Source organism: Perca flavescens, chromosome 19, assembly GCF_004354835.1.
Source record: "Perca flavescens isolate YP-PL-M2 chromosome 19, PFLA_1.0, whole genome shotgun sequence".
Classification (NCBI taxonomy): domain Eukaryota; kingdom Metazoa; phylum Chordata; class Actinopteri; order Perciformes; family Percidae; genus Perca; species Perca flavescens.
Genome location: NC_041349.1, coordinates 25,521,426 through 25,534,392, shown reverse-complemented (window position 1 = coordinate 25,534,392; position 12,967 = coordinate 25,521,426). Strand labels below are relative to the sequence as shown.

Sequence of the window (12,967 nt, the reverse complement as noted above, 5' to 3'; positions counted from 1 at the left end):
ATTAGCCGTCAACACTATGAGAGAAGGGGTGGCCTCCTCTATGCTCATGTTAGATAAGCACGTTTTGCCTTTATGTGAGTTTACTATCTGCTTACCATGAATAATACATCAGTCCTGAGCTCCTCTCTCAGCAGGGTCCAAACACACACACACACACACACACACACACACAAGCCACACAGGCACAGGCACAAGACAGACATGGCATATGAACCTATTAATGTTAATAACATGCTACATCACCAGGCCATATACCCAAAGTTTCTGAGGCAGAGGATGTAATGAAAAATGCAAAGTCACACTGTGCAGGTCTCCTTCTTTAGATCTCACCGTGGCAGCCGCCATCAAGTGGAACATGCGGCGCTGCAATTAGCACTGGCCGATTCATACGCCAGCGCTCTGATGGGTACAATTAAAAGGCAGATGCCAGTCTAGCTAATGGGGTGTGTATGTGCATTAGTGTGTGTGGTGGTGGTGGTGGGGGTGGGGGGGGGATGCTGAGTTACATAGACAAAAAGGGGAGGGGGCATACGGTGAAAACCACTGCAAGGGGAGCTACTTTACTATTAATCCGGCAGGCTCCACGCTGCTAAAGATCAGAGAAGAAGGAGACGATCCCCGACCCCAAGGGGCTGGATGCTTGCTGAGGAGCAGAGATATAGAAAAACAGGGAGGTGGGGGGGGGAGCAGTGGTAACCGTGCAAGGTAGGGGAGTTCTGAGCGGGATGGAGGGGGTGGAAAGTCCACGGGGAGAGATTTGAGAGAGATGAGCCGGAGGTGGACGAGGTAAAGAGGGAGTGAACAGGAGTGTGTGCTGTAGAAGTATTGTTTTCAAGCAGCTTTGAAGTGGATTCATGTGAAAATGCTCGTCATGCCGTGCAGAGGGAAAGCAGAGCTTTTTTGAAATTGTACCGTCTGCTCGTCAGCAGCGTTGAGGCTGACGTTCTGTGACATCAATCGTCCTCTTTCGATGCTTTTAGTTATAGCCTAGAGTGCTAGCCCTGGTTAGCGTGTAGTGGCCCTTGATAAAAAACAGTACCCGTGCAATCATCTACTGTAACTTACAAAAACAGAAAAAAGCTTTCCCCTGCTGAGACGTGATCATCTAGATAGCAATGCATCATTCTGCTGTTTGCTATTAAACCAGGTTTTCATTTTGAAAGCCCCCCCCCCCGTACATGAAGACACACACACACACTTTACTTTACTAGGGAAACAGTTGTACATTTTATTTCCAAATTGTATATATTTTAAAAATTGCTCTTGTAGTATGCTATTCAATTATTATTTAATGTATATTGTTTCCTATTATTTAATGTATACTCTGTATGTGTGCTGTGTGTCTGATATTTTTGCTGCTGCAACACCATTATTTCCCATTTTTTTTTGGGATCAATAAAAAATCTATCACACGCACGCGCACGCGCGCGCACACACACACACACAAACACACACACACACACACACACACACACACACACACACACACACACACACAGACACAACTATTTATCAATATATTATGGCAGGGGTCACACCTCAGGGTGACTGACAACTGACAGCCATGTTCACTGCTAAGTGCCATTAACGCTCCATTGAACACTACATAATGCTCAAGCTGTCATTCTGTCCTGAGTCATACTGTACAACACAGGCTGCCTGGAGCAGGGCCGGGTCTAGAGGGGGGCCCTGGGTGGCACCCCCCACCCCCCCTCCCCTTGATTTCCATTGGATCTGAGTACTGTCGCTTTGCTGCCTGTTCTGCCAATTGCTGCCTTTCCATTTGGTAAATGGATACATACTTTAAACACACGTTGTATGGCAACTGTGTACTTTGTGGAAAATGTTGAGGCCAGTTTAGAAGGAAAAACATATTGAACTCACTGTAGAGCACTTGTTGCTGTAAGACATAAACTGTGTATTGCACTTTATACTGTTCTGTTTCCTGTTATCTGAAAGCTGTGTACAGCCAAGGTTTTCTTTGTTGAAGTTTGAGGCAAGTTTATTTTAAGTGTATTGCACTATATGTTTATACAGTTCTGTGAAAAAAAATCTTCCCAGCCCTTGTCACATGACCTATTAATGTTTCCATGATGAATATCCAAACTTGTGCCTTAAGAGCCGATAGAAAATATGTATTGTATTGTAAACAATTTGTTGAAAAATAAAAATGGGTGAAATTAATAATGACCGTGATGTGTTTTATTAAGCAAAAATACATTGTGTTGTTCAATCCCATCCAATATTTCCTATATTTCTAAGCAGATTATCTATGCTGTATTCTGATAAAAAAAAATCCCCCACTTGACTGATTATTTGTCCCCACTGTGCCACCCCACTTAAAAAATCCTAGGAGAAAGTAACGGTAGGAAGAGTGACGGTTACCTGCCTCGTGGTGTGAAGGTAGAAAGAAAGATGAGAGAAAGAGAAGGGAGAATACAGGTGAAGCTACGAGGAAGTCGTGAAAGATCACCGGCGATGAAGTTCGAAGTGAAGAGGGTAGTGTAAGGAATTCAGGCAAGGTGTGATGTGTAAGAGGTTTAAAGGTGTAAGGGTGAGAGCCCGATGAGGGCACAGAGGGGGAGTAGGGGGAGAGTCTGAACTTCCAGCGTCATGCTGTTTGAGTGAGAAGCAGTTCAAGGATCATCTCTGCTGCAGGAACAGGAGGAGAATGAACACATTTTCATTGAAAGTGTATTTGTGCCATGCAGTTCATCAGCCTCTCCTGGCAAGCTAGCATCCAACTGCCTCCCCTCCTCCCCCGCCCAAAAAAAACAGCTCTATCAATTAAAATGATTTTTGATATTCTATTTCAATCCCCGTGACAACGCGGGCTCTCAAAGTCCGCAAACAAGAAGGGATTTGTAGGCATGCTCAATAGGTCAGGTTGCAGGAAAAGTAAATTAGGCAGAGAGAAAATGGACTTTCTGCATACTCTGGGTGCCTTAGACAGAAAGGTTAATGGCTTTATGAGATTGCAATGTCATATTATTGCAAACGCCTCCAAGCAAACAAATTATTTGATTGTAGTATCGCAGAATGTAACAGTTTTTTTTAACGGAATATTAAATCCACAGGCATGTGTAGGCCTATATGTGTGTGATAATGGCTTATAGTTGCATGGACAGGTGTGTACATGCTTTTATGTCTGCATTTACATATGTGACAAAGTACGCCTTAATGTGCCTGTCTTAACACATTACTTTATCTTGGTCTGTTCCAACTGTTTCATTTCGGAGCTGTTTGAAAGCCGAGATACAGATTAAAAGAGCCTGAGGCGGGTTTCTGCAGGGGCTTAGTACCCCAGCCCACATCAAAGGGCCTTCTGACTGGTCACTTGCGCGTAGAACTGCGCAAATCAAGCACAGCCCTTTATAATGGTGTTCTGGAGGCATAAGATATATACATAAACACTGCAGAGCAATTCTCCACAGACCTGCAGCTCCCCCTGGGGCTCCATAGTGGCAAACTGACCTCTAACACCAACACAAAATCTATCAGCGTGTGAGTAGGGAGGGAACGCGTGTGTTTTCTCTGTTACGGGAGAACAAAAGGGGCCGCGTGTGTCATGATACATGTGTTTGCTACCGTGTATCAATGTAGTCCATCAGTGACAAACCACAAGGAGTTGTGTGAAACAGGCAGTGAAGTGTGTGTGTGTGTGTGTGTGTGTGTGTGTGTGTGTGTGTGTGTGTGTGTGTGTGTGTGTGTGTCCGCGTGCATCTAGGTGTGGGCTCAGCTGTCAGGTCTCCCTGGTGGGCCATTACCTCTGATGCTTGGCAAGAGTCTATCAAGTGTAAGAACATCAACATCACCCCTGTACATGAAGACACACACACACACACACACACACACACACACACACACACACACACACACACACACACACACACACAGGCCTTCTGCCTTCTTACCTTGGCCCTGATGCGATATCACAGGGGGAATGTACATCCAACACCAAAGACAATTTGTCTTGATAGCCAAAATCAAGGCCCAGAGCGATCACTCTCTTCCTCTCTCTCTGCCTCATCTGTGTCCCTTAGGTAGCTGGATGTGTCCAAAGGTAAAAAACATGCCGGGCTGACATGACGTTTTGGCTGATTGACGACAGGCTGGCTCCCAACATGAGCGGAGAAGCACCCTGTTTCCCTGCCTGGGGTTTTAAACGAGGATGTGAATGAACGCTAGCACACTAAATCTTCTCTACAATGAGATCTGGTATGCTGCCTGAGAGCACACGAGCATCCTCTGGATATGACTGGAGGTAAGGTGGCACTCATTGTACTTCAGCAATGAGTGCCACCTTACCTCCAGTGACTGCAAGTCGTAGCATGAAAACAAGCAAAGATGGAGCGTCATTTAAAAAAAAAGAAATATTCGGGAGACTTTTACCAATCCTGCAATGTGGGAAATCCTGGCGGGCACCAGCCCACAAACTAGGGATGCATGGCTCAGCGGAGGGAGGGTGTCTGAGGCAGATGTTCGGCTGTGTTACGACCCTGGTAATAAGACAGACATCTGGCTGCACTGCATCCACAGGGGCAGGTGCTGCCTCCACACAGCCATTACCTGATGCACTGATGAGATCAGGGACTCAGCCATGGTGGATGTTAGATGGTTATTATCCCTTAACGTAAAGCATAAAATAATAAATGTACAAGGTGGTGAAGTAAAAAAAAAAAAAAAAAAAAAAAATCTACATAATATTCCAAAAGGGACCCGTAGTGTTGATTAGTGAGCGCATATCTTAATCTTATTGTAGGCCTATATTATATCTTTTTTTTTTTTTTTAATCTCTTGTGATATCACTATAAAACTCATTTAATACCCCATTTGGCACTCCAAATACTGGCTGGGATATTTATCCCTCAGTGATATGTTTAGCCTACTATAGGGATTAACCAGTCAGAATAAGAGAATGACATGTTCTCTGTGTTGAAAGGGTAAACTGTATATGATGGATGGAGAGATGGAGGGGAGCAACTGAGGTAAGGATCGATGGATGGAGGGATGCTTGAGGTGGTTGGGTGGGTGAATGAATGAATGGTGAAGGGAGAGTAGAAAAAGAAAGATGCAGGATGGAGGGATGGACGGATGGATGAGGAGAGAAGGTGGAAAAAAAAGGGCTAGTATCCCTTTAACGTCTTCTGACGTCATGCTGATGCAGATCTGCCCGGCTGTATGCGAGCGGAGGAGGAGAAGAGGAAAAGGGATGCCGAAAAAAATGAAACTCCTCAGCACTATTTTTTCCGCAGCTTTTTCTTTCAGGAGAAGATGGGGACCAACCGTACGACCCCCTCTGCGGATTAATACCTATCTTCACCACTGAGTGAACTTGAGCGCGTGCTGTCATCGCGACGGAAACGGAGGTAAACGCGACACATTCTTTTTTTTTTTTTTTTTTTTTTAGGAGAAAAGCGACCATATTGAGGTCAGAGGAAAGCGTTGCCAAGGCGACCAGCTTGCTAGGGAGGAAACTGCGGCGCGCGTCACACGCCGGGAACGAGCGTGCGTGCTTGCGAGGGTGCGCACGTGCCCGCGCGGGCGACAGCTAGCTGAGGCGGTCACGGCGTCCACACAGCGGCAGCAGCAGCAGCAGTAGCGGCAACATCTTACAGCACAAGACTAGCGGAAGACCATGCAGTCCGTACTCGCCGTTACGAGCTAAAGCAAGCCGAGGCTCGCACCGCGACTTGAACCGGTGAACGGCGGTGTCGGAGGTCTCCTTGAGGGGATTTATTGAGGATTTATCGACGACGTCCCAGAAAAGAAGAAGAAAAAAAACCACACTGCTACCGTTAGTCAACACAGGTGACACTTTCCCGGCTGTCAAATCTGCCGAGACACCGCGGACACGACTTGTTTGGGGGTTATTTTTTTGTTGTCGTATTAAGGCCTCGATAAAAAACAAAACAAAAAGACATTCCTTCTGAGGCTAACCGGACTGTGAGCCGAGAAATGAATTAAATAAATACAGCCTGTATTGCCGTGCAGGAGAAGACGGGGAAGGAGCCGAGAGCCTGCCTGCTCGGATGGGGAGGAATCACATACTGGGCTATATCCTGCTGGATGTGCTGTGTGATGCAGTACGGCAGCTTTACGTTTGCTCCTCGGTCTCCACTGTGATTGTCTCCAGTCATGAAGTCCCACCTGCCTGCCCGGTTGGATTGAACGAGATAGTGCTGTAGGGAAGGTTGGGGGGATTTTTGAAGGTGGGTGCATTTTTCTTTTCATTTTCTTTTTTTTTTTTTTTTTTTCAAGAAACAAGCACTTTTTTGCTCGCTTGACGGTTACCGCTGCTGGAGGAAGGTTTAGTGAAGAGGAGGAAGAGAAATCTCAGGGGTGGAAAACCCATCAGTGGGACTCTGGCAGCCCACCAGAACCCGGGGATCACAACAATTAACAGGTAGGCTGAGGTTTACATGGCCGATGCTGATTTAACCTGAGGGGGGAGGATTCTTACTCAAACATCTGAGTTACACATTAAGAGACATTGTTTCAGTTGTTTGTTTCTCCAAATGTGCGTTCAATTAGCATTTTTATGTGTGTGTGTGTATGTGTGTGTGTGCGCGCGCGCGTGCGTGTGCTCGAAGCCTGTCTTTGACACCTCCAGTGAAAACAAATGTTGGATCAGAATCAGCACATTGGGGACTGAAATGAGGGAATTTTATTTCATCATCAACATTTGTTATCTTTAACCACTGTTGCCCTACATGTCATTTCTAAAACATGTTTGAGAACATGTAAAAAAATTAAAAAAATTAATAAAAAATAAGCATTTGGAGTTGTCCAAAACATGTCTGCAATGAATGAGACATCTTTTTTTTTTTTTTTTTAACAATCTGTTGGATTTTGCAGCTTGTTTCTGTATGGTGCTATGGATGTGTATTTCCATGTGTGGCATGTCAAACCTGTTGTGACTGAGACGTGTTTCACCATGCAGATGAGCTGCTCCTTCAGTAACAGTCAAGATGTATCCTCTGTACCATTAATGAGGACTTGTACTCGGGGCTCCTCTGGTGTGGAATGAGAGAAACAGAGGCTGCTATTCAGTCAGGCTGAGCTCATTTCCCTGTCCTTGTAACGTTTTAACATTTTGTAGCTTATTAATCAAACCGCTTCGCTGATGATAGCATCAATGCCGGATCAGTCGTTTCCACATACGGTGATCATTGTGCACTTCTTTAATTGTGTATTGTCTGGATTAATAGTGAAATGCAATTGGAGTGGATGGGGAAACCGGCCTGTGTAGCAGGCAGATGATGGAAGTGACGCGCACACACTCCACACAAGGTCCCCCTTCAACAGTTAAACCATCCTTCAACTTAATATGAGCTTTATCTTCATGGGGTCTTTATACTCAAAAGACCCAGGAAATGCCATGGCCATGAGAACATATTCTCTCCCTACACACACACACACACACACACACACACACACACACACACACACACACACACACACACACACACACACACACACACAATTAGATGCACACACACAGCACAAAGAATGGGGCGCATTTATATGCTGTGGCTGGTGTTGTGGAGCATTCGGATCGCCAGGGCCTGCTAGATGATAGAATTCAGAAGGGACAAGAAGACCTCTGTTCTTATCTGCGGCGGCGAGAAGAAGAGGAAGGCAGCTCGGCTTCTCTCTTTGGTTTAAGGCGGCGAGCGTGCCCTATATAGCAGATAGGGACATCTCCTCTGTGGGGAGGAAGCATTTTAATGGAGGCGGAGGGAAAAAAATGCGCGACTATCCTTTGCTAAATAGATGTTGTCACAGAGGAGTTGTTATTTATCTCGATGGCGGGCCGGCTGGAAACTTTGAAGACCTGTGGAGATATTTAGGGTCGACACGCTACTGCATTGTGTAGAGCGATTGCAGGCATTTGTGTGTGAGAGAGAGAGAAATATGCACCCACAGAATAGGAGAAACGGTGGGAGACATGGGGCATTTCTGCAGCAGTGCAATGTGGTGTTCTCTAATTAGGTTTGTGTCAGTGGCTAATTTACAATAAGCCTAAGCTTACAATAACACAAAAACCAGGTGGACTTGTCAAGGAGGCCTGCATACACCTACTTTATGCATGTGGGCGCCCTGCATGCAAGAATTTGTTCATTTTCCGTGCGTGTCCCAAGCAAAAAGCATGCAGAACTGCCGAAAACCTTTCTCAATGTCAAATCCATCCTGGGCAAGGTGCAGCAAAGCTGGAGGCAGATGGGGCTGAGGCGTTCAAAGCGTGTTGTCGGTTAGATTGATGGCTCCTAGCGCGGGTCGCTAAGCAGTCAACAGATGCAGGCTAGTGTTGTGACAGGGTGGGTTGAAATAGCCATCACAACCACACACGATTACATTTTCGCAGTCCTTAAAAGCCCTACCTGGCCGTTTACTGCTAATTTTATCCCTCACTATTTTTATTTATTTACTGGAGATAAAATCAGTGACAGCAGGTCCCTCAGTGAGTAAGGATGTTTTTCCGACTGGAGATGACAGCAGTCGCTGCTAATTTTAGGTGAGAGATGCCATCTGTGTAAAAAAACAATCTTCAGCATTATGGCAGCTGACATGTTGACTGGAGAACTGGAGACTTCGTCTGATGACTGCTGGTGAAATTAAATGTTTGTTTTCGCAAACTCGTGTTCAGCCACGGCTGGGTGAACACACACACACACACACACACACACACACACAAGTCCTCAGGGAGGCGCTGTTGTTCACATGTCCCGTCTGCTAATGAGAAGCCGAGGAAGGAAAACGTTACGTGTCAGTCATCGCTCTGAAGGTGCAGGAATGTGTTTTCAGGACTGCTGGCATCACTCCATTTCTCCCAACAGTGAGATCACGTCTGCTGCTTTTCAGCTTCAACTTAAAGGTCCCGTTGTGACAAACTGAATAATTGTGCGATTTGGTTAGCAAAAAGCGACTTGAGAGCAACACTAATTGTGTTCAATATTTTTGGCAGGTTCTATGACTCATAGGCCTACCTGTTGCTGTAGCCTCATCTGTGTTACTACTAAACTCCTTCTCTGCTTCCCTAGTACAAAATCAAGCTGATTAAATGGAATAACTCTACAATAGATGTTCTTTTATATATAGCAAGGCTTGGTGATTGACAACAAGCTGTTCACAATGGGAACATGCCTCTCCTTCTCCCTTGAGCTCCAGTCTCCCCATGTAATCGTGTGTTTGTTGTCATGTGTAGGCTACCGCTCTCTCTCCATTGGATAAATTCGACTTTTGGTCTATCTCCCTCCTCCGCCGAAGACAGTATGCTTTTGTAAAACCATATATATATATATATATATATATATATATATATATATATATATATATATATATATACTCTGCAGGACTCTTTTATTGCCTTTATTACTCATTTGTGTATTCATTTGTTTTTCTTCTTCATCCATTTGGTGACCAACTCATTCATTTGGTTCAAAGGGAGCCTGGCTGTTTTTTGCAACGGGAGTGTGTGTCGTTGCTATGGCAGCATCTTTTTTTGGAAGAACAAACCCCGCAAAAGATTTTAAACCTGCAACTTTTTTGTTTTTGTTGTTTTTCTTCCCTGGCTTGTACGTGTGCTCCCGCACGCGTCCGTCCGTGTCTATTAAGGCGGCAAAAATTAATTAAAAAACAACTGCCGTCCCCATATCGACTGCAGCAATGTCCAAATTGCTGGAGGCTGCATTTCTCTCTTTATGCTAAAGCCCAGTAAACAGTGTTCTCTGGCCCTGTGCAGAATCCTGACATGAAATCGTTACGCCCAAATATTTTATTCCTTTCAAAATAAGCAAACATAAGCATTGGCATTGGTCTTATTTAAAAAAATAAATAAATAAATAAGCATCTGCAATAAGCTGGAAGTCCATGTTTTGTAATACTATGCAGTCCTTGCGTATGTGGTCGTGAATGCTGGTGATTTTCTTTTTGAGTTATTGATAGAGTAAAGGTAAACAATTATATAATGTTGTTGAGAATTGTTCTCTGAGGGAAGTACCTCCATCTTCCCTGGCAGCCTGTCAGTGTGTCTGTTTTGTTGCCATTCAGTTAGAGTGCAGGTCTACCACAGTCCCTCCACGGTGGCCCATCACTTTGCTTTGTCTGAGCCTGCTGAATGAGATCTTTGCTCACTGGGGTGGCAAGATGGAGACGAGGGGTTTGGAGCCATTACTTGTCTCGACTCCATCCATTCTTCTCTCTCCAAATCGGTCTTCTTCTTTTTCTTTCATACAGCAGGATCTTCTGCTATTTTGGTTTGTCCCCGCTTGTTGTTTCTTTCCCACACACACACACACACACACACACACACACACACACACACACACACACACACACACACACACACACACACACACACACTCTCCAAACTTTCCTTCCGCTGTCTCCTCCGTTGGTCTTCATGTCGTCAGTCAATCTGAGGCCAACAGCGCTATAGTGTCCCCGGTGGGCTCATTAAAGTTAGATCATCAAGGTCCGACACTCTTCTGACAACCTTCACATCGCCGCTTCTCCCACCTCCCGTTAGAACCGGGCTGACCACCGGCCAAGATCAATGAACATTTGCTCCTCTTTTCTTCAAAAAGATAAAAGCCAAAGGGAGACACAGAGACAGTGAGAAACCACCCAGAAACAGCCATCGGCCAGCTCCGAACTGCTTGTGCCCCTCTCAAGTTGGACAGTGCAGGAGGTTGGATACTGCTCCACTATAGGAAACCTGCAAAGATGAAAAACCACTGTGATTGAGTGATTTAAAAAAAAAAAAAAAATAATAGAGGTGCAACGCTGCAATGGGATTTTGTGCCTTTGTGTCGCAGAGTCAGGTCCTGAATAGAAAGCATGGTACAGATTTGATGGAATCAACAGCAACAGAGTCAGCAACAGCCGGGATTAAATACATCCTGCTTTCTGGCCAATCAGATTGACTGACAGTCAGAATCCATGTTGCTCTGAGCAGTGCAGCTGATCCCTCTGGCAAACCTGAGTGACTTCCCTGTATTTCTCTGCTGCATCCATGGTAATTCTACCTGTGTGCTTTGTTTTTGTCCTTAATACCCCTTCTGCAATCCATTTCATAGTCCAGGGATTTTATACACAAATCTCACTGCAACATAACTGTGGAGATTGATGTGTTTATTATGAAATATCCTTTTTTTTATTTATTTTTTTGTTCCCCCGTGTTGTTCATTACATTCTCCCACACATGGTCCCACGAGCCCACACTGCCTGTTACATTTCGCCATCGATGGGGTTGCAAAAAAAAAAAAAAAAAGCAAATTGAGTGAGTTATGGTATTGACAGCATCTCAAGGTTAGGAGTAGCCACATCCCCGCGAGTGCTCTGTAGTAAACCCTCAGCATCGCAAACAAGCTCCGAGTCAACGGGTCTGGAGACAGGCAGGCAGGCGCAGGCCGCTATTCCTGCCCTCTTACCCCGGTCACATCCAGAGAGAGGAGGGGAGAATGTGCCCTGAAAGTCAAGCGCATGTCACGAGAAATCGAAAAGGAGGAGCATATTGAGAGAGAGAGAGAGAGAGAGAGAGAGAGAGAGAGAGAGAGAGAGAGAGAGAGAGAGAGAGAGAGAGAGAGAGAGAGAGAGAGAGAGAGAGAGAGAGAGAGAGAGAGACCACCATCTCTATTTTGCGCTTTTAACATCTGCTACATGCTACCTCTTCCCTGCTGTTGCACACCCATTAGTATGGGCTGACACACCGCCACACATATTAGTATGAGCTGTCAGCCAAAGCCCTAACAACTAGCTAGAGAAAGACCAGTTGAATGGTAATGCTGGCAAAGGAAGAAGAAGAAGCAGCAGCAGTAGTGGCTGTAGCAGTACTGGCCAACATGCTCAAGTGTTATCACCGTGGCCGCACTGTATAATGATGAGGGTTGTTATAAAAACACACACATTTCCCTCTCGTGCTGGTATGTTTGTGGCGCCTCAGTCAGTCAAACGTAACGAGCCTCGGCGGTGGCATAGCCAGCGGCTGTCCCGTAGTACAGGCCCCCGGCCGTTGCGCGTTTGATGTCCACGTGTTTACATAAGTGACGGTGAGTTGCGGTGGTTGGGTTTGAGGCATGGCCCGAGCTTGGCGGCTAATGGCAACACTTAAGGCTTGCAGAGGTACCAGGCGCTGCTGTCCATCTCCCATGCTGCTGGTACGAGTGCTGCCTGGAGGAGCCCCAAAAGCTAAAGCTAAAAAAAATTAAAAAAACCCAGCTCATCCAGATGTGCATGAGCTAAAAATTAAAAAAACCCAGCTCATCCAGATGTGGATGAGCTTATTTTAAATTTTTTTATTACACCAACAATAATACAGAAACACACAATCTATACATATATCTACATACATCATCAACATACATGTTACATATATAGAATTTAAACACAACACAAATCTTTGTACCTCATTTAAGTTTCCAAAATACATAAATCAACACCAAAATGCAATCAAAATAACATTAACTTCCTTACATATTTGTCTTTGCCTCGTAATCCTTCATCCTGGACTATGGACATGCACAATTAATCACAATTTTATCTAAAAATGCAATATGGAAAGGAGAAATATTCCCATATTCCCTCCAATATCGTGACTCATATCGCAATCGCAATATCTGTCAAAATAATCACAATTGGATATTTTCCTCATATCGTGCAGCCCTATTGTATTGTATTTGTTTCTGTGTGTATTGTTTGTTTATTTCATATTAAGGTTTAATTATGCGTAGGTATGCACCAACAACCAAGGCTAATTCCTTGTAAGTGTCCTTTCCTTTCTTTTCGGATTCTGATGACATTTATCGGTAAGGAGAGGAGGTGTTGGGTGCCTGCGTGCGTGTGCAGTTCCACGCCACTTCATTCTGAGAATCGAGGCTCGACCCCTCCACCTCTAAACAAATGGAGCGTTTCAAGTACTTCCGTGTGCCGCCTAGCTCCAGTTGATGCATCGTTAGGCTGCTGG

General features: G+C 45.0%; 1 protein-coding gene across 2 annotated transcripts in view; it reads left to right on the top strand.

Annotated features, from left to right (window-relative positions):
- Positions 1-6,222: 6,222 nt before the first annotated feature.
- The window catches only part of nlgn2a (neuroligin 2a), a 214,469-nt gene continuing 207,724 nt past the window's right edge, over positions 6,223-12,967 (top strand). For both annotated transcript variants that reach the window (XM_028564269.1, XM_028564268.1), the window contains exon 1: positions 6,223-6,406. The gene's annotated coding sequence lies outside the window, so the exon portion shown is untranslated. The remainder of the gene's footprint in view (positions 6,407-12,967) is intronic.